The 7,742-nt window shown below is 34.8% G+C and overlaps 1 long non-coding RNA gene across 1 annotated transcript; it reads right to left on the minus strand.

The window, feature by feature from the left end:
- Positions 1–3,111: 3,111 nt before the first annotated feature.
- LOC145587850 (uncharacterized) lies at positions 3,112–7,742 on the minus strand. The gene is made up of 5 exons (XR_014101449.1): positions 7,470–7,742; positions 6,383–6,523; positions 5,166–5,350; positions 4,113–4,287; positions 3,112–3,433 (listed from the first exon to the last, which is right to left on the minus strand). It is a non-coding gene; the product is annotated as an uncharacterized LOC145587850 (long non-coding RNA).

The raw sequence follows: 7,742 nt of genomic DNA on the forward strand, positions 1-7,742 counted from the left end.
CGGTTACTTCGTCTCTTGATAGTTTAAGTAGAAGTTTCATTTGGAAGCAGTCCCCAACAAAGGTAGGTTTACCTATGGTTGCTTGGGATACAATTTGTCAACCTAAATCCCAAGGGGGTCTTGGTCTTCGTAAATCAGTTGCTATTAACTCTGCGTTCTTGGCTAAACTTGGTTGGAAGATTATGTCTGACCCGACTAACTTATGGGTCCAGTCTGTCACTGCTAAATATCTACGTAAATCTCATTTTCTTACCTATCGTACTCAGCCTAGAGACTCTTGGATTTGGAAAAAGATTCTCCAAATCCGCCCTCTCTTAATTAGAGGACTTCGGTGGAAGGTGGGGAATGGTTCTTCTATCCTTTTTTGGGTTGATATTTGGTGTGCTCACACCAATCTTATTGCCCTTCTTGATTTTGACCCCGATCAAATTGCGAATATTGATATGACAGTTGATATGTTCATCGCTGATGCTAATACTTGGGACGTCCCTCTTCTGCTTACTGTTCTTCCCAATAATATAGTTCAAACTATAAGAGGAATTCCCCTTCCCTCCTCCCCTGTTCTAGATGAACCTTGTTGGGGTCTCTCTAAAGATGGTCAGTTCATTGTCAAATCTGCTACTTGGCTTGCCCATTCTCATGTTCTTCCTACCTCTAAAAGGGAATTTCGTTGGATTTGGAATTTGGATATTCCACCTAAAATACAAATTTTCCTTTGGCAAATCCTTCATAACAGCCTTCCTACTCGTCATACTTTATCTTCACGTAATATTAATGTCCCTAGTTATTGTGCACTGTGTTCTAATCATTTTGAATCTCAAGATCATCTTTTCCTCTCTTGTCTCTTTTCCATGGCTCTTTGGTCTTCTTCTTTTGTTCTTCAGTGGCTTGGTCGCATCCCTCCAATTACTCAGATCCATGATTTATTTCGCTCTCTTAAGTCCACTATGCCTAAACTCCTTCCTAAGGTAGCTATCTTGTTTTGGAGTATTTGGAAACATCGAAACACAGTTATTTTTAAGAACTCTCCTGCTACTATTCATAGTGTTTTTATTCGAGCTTTCTCTATGTTTAAGGAATGAGAATCTCGCTCCCTGCTTGACACAATTCACTTACCGACTGTGTCACCTCCACCGCCTCCTCCTCCTCCTTCCCCTCCACCTATTGTCTCATGGTCTCCAGTCGGCTTTTGTAAACTTAATTTTGATGGTTCTTCCTATCAGAATTTTGTTACTGCAGGTGTGGTCATTCGGGATCACCTGGAAAATCATATTACCAGTCGAACTTATAATTTAGGTTCTTGTCCGGCCTTCCTTGCCGAAGCCATTGCGCTTAGAAAAGGCCTCCTTCTTACTATGGAATTTAATATTTTTGATATTTTTATTGAAGGCGATAATCTTACTGTTATTAATATTTTGCAAGGTCATTTCAGCTGTCCATGGAAACTTCAGCTTCTTATGGCGGATGTCAAGGCTATTTTGGATTCTTTTACGAATTTTCAGGCAAGACATATCTATCGGGAAGGCAATCGGGCAGCAGATTATGTTGCCTCTCTCGGCTACTCTACTTCGACTCATCAAGATATATATCCCTTTTAGATAGTAAATTTTCTTATTTTTTGCTCCTTGATAGTTAGGTCATGGTTTTGCAAGAAGACGTACCTAAGCTCCCGATGTATCTTACTTCTAAAAAAATAAAAAAAATAAAATATAAAATAAGTATAAAAAACTAAAAAGGGACCCAAACCGAGTTTAGTCGTGTCACACCGAGTTAAATTGTCGGATCGTCTAAGTCAGTACCATAACTAAAATGTGATGCAAGTCATTTGAAAACTTGCCAAAAATTAGTTACACAAAGCATAATAATAGTAAGAGGCGGGAAATCTGTTTTGTTTTCAATCCTATTACCCGCCACTAACATTTGGTCTTTGAATTTTCCATTTTGCTTCTTAATTAATGTTATTGGCGCCATGTAAAAAAAAATGTTATTGGCGCCATCCTATTTAATTTGTTTTTTTTCTAACTAACTATTTAAGTACAAAGTACTCAACTTGACAACTTTCTATAGGTGACTTGAATTATCTAATTTTGAATTTTTGATGTGTACATCATGTACTAATTCTTAAATGGACTTAGTTCACACTAATTTATTGTGGACCACTAATATTAGAGATTATAAGATTGTTTTATTAAAAAAAAAAGGTCACTATATTAAAATAAAGATTATTATGTTGAAATAAAAGTTAGTGTGACATTATAAAGTTAATTTTTTTAATGAAATTTTTAATATAATGGTCAATATGAATAATAGAGACCACTATGTTAAAATTAGGTCACTATTCAACATAATGTCATACTTTAAGTTCATAATAACATTAAAGGTCACACAAGTTTTAAAAAAGGTTACTATGTTAAAAATAAGATTACAATAATAAAATTAGGGGTCATTATGTTGAATATAATGTCAGTTACGTGTGTATAAACCTTAAGTTTACAATAATATTATTCTGGACCAGGTCCACGCAAAATTTTCTGTACATCATGATCAAATATTTCCAAAAAAAAGCTCTATTTAAAAATAATTACAACAAATTGTCCTGATACAATTTCTGATTCACAAATTTGACTATAATTATATGTAATATCGAATATAATGATCCAACTAACATATTAAAGAATAAAATTTGATGTTACATGTTGATTCATTTTTTTTCTTCTTTTATCGTCTTACCTTTAAACAGGATCTTTTATCGTCTTACCTTTAAACAGGATCTCTTATGGCATGTTCGGCGCTAGCGTTTGAGTAGCTTTTAGGTCGCTTTTAGTGATTTGACTTGGTCAGATCACTACTTAACAAAAAATGTGAGTGTTTGACAAAATAGTGGTTAAAGTAGTTTTTAGTAGTAGAGATAACTTTTATGAAAAGTTAGAAATATCACTAGTAGAAAATGTAAAATGGCACCAGTTCAAAACCCCGCTATGGCACCGATTTTGAACCGCTGAGCATTTAAGGGATGCCAAAAAGTGATTTTTGGCACCGGTTCAGAACCGGTGGCAAAAAAAGGGTTATTGGCACCGGTTCCAGTTCAAAACCGGTGCCAAAAATGGCCCAAAAAAATAAATTTTTTTTTTTGCATTTTTTCCACTTAAATTGATATATAAACACTATCATATATATAAACTTACATATTTTCATAAAAAAAAAGCTGTAATATTACAATTTTCGTAAAAAAAATAAAGAATTAAAAAAATACAAGGTTACACACAAATAAAGAGTAACATATATATGCAGCTGCACAGTAGTAGAACAGCTGCACAGCAGCAAGGAATTGCACTGTAGCAGAACAACAGCATTATCACCCTCCATTCTTTCCATCCTCCATTATCACCCTCCATTTCTTCTTTTGTGACAACATAACAATTTGAACAAGAACCTACACAAGTCAGTGTAAACAAAACATAAATCAGATAAACACAACAAGTAAAGAAAATGGTATCCCAAGATAATGTGGATAACACAGCAAGTAACGAAATCATACAACTTATTTACTCAAAGACAAACTTACAGAGCACATCATAAACCACATATATATGAAACATAATAGAATGCAGAGGCAAAACCCCATTTAATTTAACCAAACCATACAAAATATAATCACAAAACACAAATGGCAAAAGCAGTAGCAGCAGCCTAGGTAGGGCAGCAGTAGCTGCAACCTTGCCAGGCCAACTGCAGCCGCAACCTTAGCAGGGCAGCAGTAGTTGCACCCTTACCAGACCAGCTGCAGCAACAGCATTGACAGGGCAGAGCAGAAGTGACAGTAGCTCTAGCAGAGCATATAGTGTAGCAGCAAAGGCACCAAAGTCGGCAGTAGGAGGGAAGCAGCATGGCAGCTGTAGTATGGGACTTAAAGCACTGTCTGGTGCTATTGTCTTACCTTCTTGGTTACTTGTGCATATTGCAGCAAACAACTCGTGTTAACATTTTGCAATACGTCATGTAATATTTGTCCATTTAACTCAAAACACCAAGGCAAATGGAGATGAAATATTTGTCCAATAAAATAGCAAATAATAGAAACAAAAGAGTATGTTGAAAGAATCATGAATTACCATATTCCAGAGGTGTGCACATCCTTTTGATCAGACAAACAATCAAGTTGCTGATAATTCCATTAGTAACAGCCATATCCTTCCCCGTTGACAATACTTGACAATTCCAGCAATTTTAATAATATCTGCATATCTGAACACCACATTGAACTATACCAGCTTGATTATGTGAATCCTTCAAACAAAAAAAAGTAACATTACATTTAGTACCAAAGCACCATAATATAAGAGCTGCTTTGACAGAATAAGACATCCCAAAATAGCAAGAACTTGTTTTCATCTAATGGAGAATACTGAAAAGGATTATAACATGTTCAAGACAATGTATTCGTGTAGATATTATTGTACACTGCAGGAAACATTTATACAAGATCATATAAAATATGGTGGACTAAACTTTACTGATATTAAGCTTGTTCCAGCTTTGTTTCTAGGCTATAGAAGAGGTTTCTACATCTATATCTATCAAATCAAGCTCAAAGACCATACTAAAAGTAAAGTATCATGCTATAGTATTTCTGTTGTCTTTCACATGAACCTTCTTAAGATTAAATCTTTTTATTACTGAGTATATCGCTTGCCATCATAACACATTAGTTAACTCTGTTCCTGCTTCATAAAATGCAATATACTTGAACCAAATCTAATACTCGTAGAGTAAAGGGACACTAGTGACACACCTTGATTTGAACTCAGCAATTTTCTCTCCAAAAAATGTTTATCAGAAAATGTAGACATGTTGCTAAGAATTTTGACAATAACATTTACACAGCCAATTATATATCCTTTATTCCATTAAAAAAGTAATCTTATCAAAGTTATATGTTATATCAATCAAGGAAAAATAACGAAGTAAATATACACCAACAGTATTATAGTTTACTTATCAAGCTTATTGAGATGTTAGAAGGATCCTTTAGATGGTCCAGATCTAGCTCGAGATTATAGCACCTAATCAAGTAACATAATAAAATCATCCAAAAACTCATACATAAAGATATTCTAACTAAATACAGAAATTATAATCAAAATACAAACCCAAGTAGTAAGCACCTCTTGAACTGGTTTTATCATGGTCTTTCGGGTTCACAAAATCAGTCACACCGAACTTCTTGACGGCAGGGCAGCTGCAGCAGCAGCCATGGCAGGACAGCAGAACCTTTTCACAGATCTTTAGCTCAGTCTAAGCTTTATAGCTTTTCTGCTAGGTCTTTTAGAACCTTGTCAAATTGTTGGAGCTGAAGTTGAAAGAATAGATAGAAAAATTAGACACAGAAGAGAATGATCTATATGTTACAAAGAGAGTGGCAATAGCTTCAATTTCTAGTTCTTCCACTTTAATCATTGATGATGTTAATATGGCTCCTGGGACTCTTTCAAAGAATCCCAACAATTTCTCTCGTTCCTTGAAAGCCCACGGAGTTATTGCTCCCAGATCCATAGCATGAGTAGTTAAAACAAGTAAATGATTTGATACTAAGTATTTAATTATGAACTTGAGATGAATAAGAAATGGGTAAAAGACAAGAGTGAGGATAATACTTTAAATCAGAGTCAATTGCATCAAGCTCTAGGTTCAACAATTTTTTTTTTTAAAAAAAATAAACTTTAAATTTCTGATATTAGTCAACGCAGGGAAATAGCATGAATAATCAGGATCTGGCTACTGGTTACTTCTTGGAATGAACAACTAATGAAGGGGCCCGTGGAATTGCATAAGGTGTAGTTCCCTCTAGTCCAAGTTTAACAGACTATGTGGTCTCTAATAAAAAATTCAAGGGCTTTTAGGGAAGGATTACATGGTAGGAAATGGATCACTGCAACAGCTTGAATCTACAAATTGATAGTCAGTAGTCTCAGCACTTGTCACATCATAGAAAAGGGTTTTAGTTATTCTCATTGCAGCCTAAACTATGTTCAAGAATAATCAAGTATACATGAGACAAGTAATTATTAGTTTGTTAACCGGAAACTTGGTTCAAATTAAAGCACAAGGAGGCTTCAACTTGTTTCTTCCAGTAAAGCAATTGCAAGATTAAGAAGATCGAATGTGGTTGAACCAGCTTTAATCTAGTTGAGGAAGACCCTTCACTTTAATTTCACTGATGTTCTATATTCAATCCCATATACCAAAAGAATAAAGAAAACAAAAAAGATATAAATAATTTTGACTTATGTGCAGTATCCATTCCCCTCATAAAAGAGCATAATTCTTTTACAATTATTTTCTATGCCATGAGGAGGTCAAAGAGTAAACAAATAAGAGATACCTTCATGTAAGACTTAACATAGGGAAGTGACTCTGGAACAGACAAATTCTTGTAATTTCCCAATGCAATCTCCATATGGTAAAGCTTTGGTCCGAAAGATAGGTCCGCTGCAGAGATCTTCTCCCCATTAATAAAAGGTCCCTACGGGTAGAAATTTATCAATATATGTAAAGGTTAGGTTGTTTGTAATTGGTTAACTACAAATGCTACACCAACCACAAAATCCACATAGTTCTCAAAGTTAAGCTGCTTCTAATTACAAGGCTCATATCAAGCGAAGAAAGGTGGAATCAGGGACTCAGCAAAGAGAGAAGGCAAGCAGATTGCTGTCCAAATTTATGAAGCCAAAGACATCAGTATATATTACTGAGTTAATAATTTGCTATACAATTGCATACGATACCTGCCTTAATGAGTGCCATAAATGGACAAGCTCCAGCAAAAAGCCTTGTATCATTTGTATGTCTCTTTTAAGTCACTAAACTAGACTACATTATATAGCATTGCATAAAAAGGTATCACATACAAGCAATACAGATCCAAAATCAGCAAAAAGATTGAGTGAAATTCAGCTAAATCGAACAATTAGAAGATATGCCCAAAAAACAGGAAAACACGAATAGCAGCCTGTGATTGAATGCATGTGTAAAAATTTACCTATAAATTTACCTACTGATTCAGAATATATTGATGCATGTGTAAAATTTTTGCAAATTAAATTAATTAAATGAATGATCCGAACCTGTGAGCATAATCAAAATCGAAATTAATAGTCTGCAACACAGCCAATCCAAACAAATAAACAAAATTGAAATTAACCTTGCTCAGTTTGATTCGGAAATTGCTAGCTACTTATGAAACCAATAGAAAATAGAAGAAAGGAGATTGAAAGTGAACGTAAACACCCAAAAAACTGAAGAGTTTTCATGCAGCCAAATTATGACAACCATCAATAATCAAATCGGACAGCAACATAAAACATAAATAGGTAAATAAAATTCAAAAACGATTCTTGAATATAATCAGCAATTCTTGAGGTAATTCGACAAAAATAAAACGCAAAGCTAAACAAATTAGAAACCCTAACCTCAAATTTCTGATTTTTTGCTCGAAATTGATTTGTATTTGTTGTTGTTGTTGAAGAAGAACGAACAACCAACTGATTCGAAATAAACGCACCCACGAACCCTAACCTCCATTATTGTTGATTCAACATATAGACGGCTTGTACTTGGTTCAAATCGACGCCGTTCTTCGAAGGGGAACGAGAACGAGGACGCGGTGGTTGTATTTGGTTCGAAGGGTTTAGGGTTTAGAGCAATTATTCGAGGTGGTCTTTGGAGGACGCGGCTGTGGATGA

The sequence above is a fragment of the Chenopodium album genome, chromosome 17 (assembly GCF_948465745.1).
Source record: "Chenopodium album chromosome 17, dcCheAlbu1.1, whole genome shotgun sequence".
Lineage (NCBI taxonomy): Eukaryota > Viridiplantae > Streptophyta > Magnoliopsida > Caryophyllales > Amaranthaceae > Chenopodium > Chenopodium album.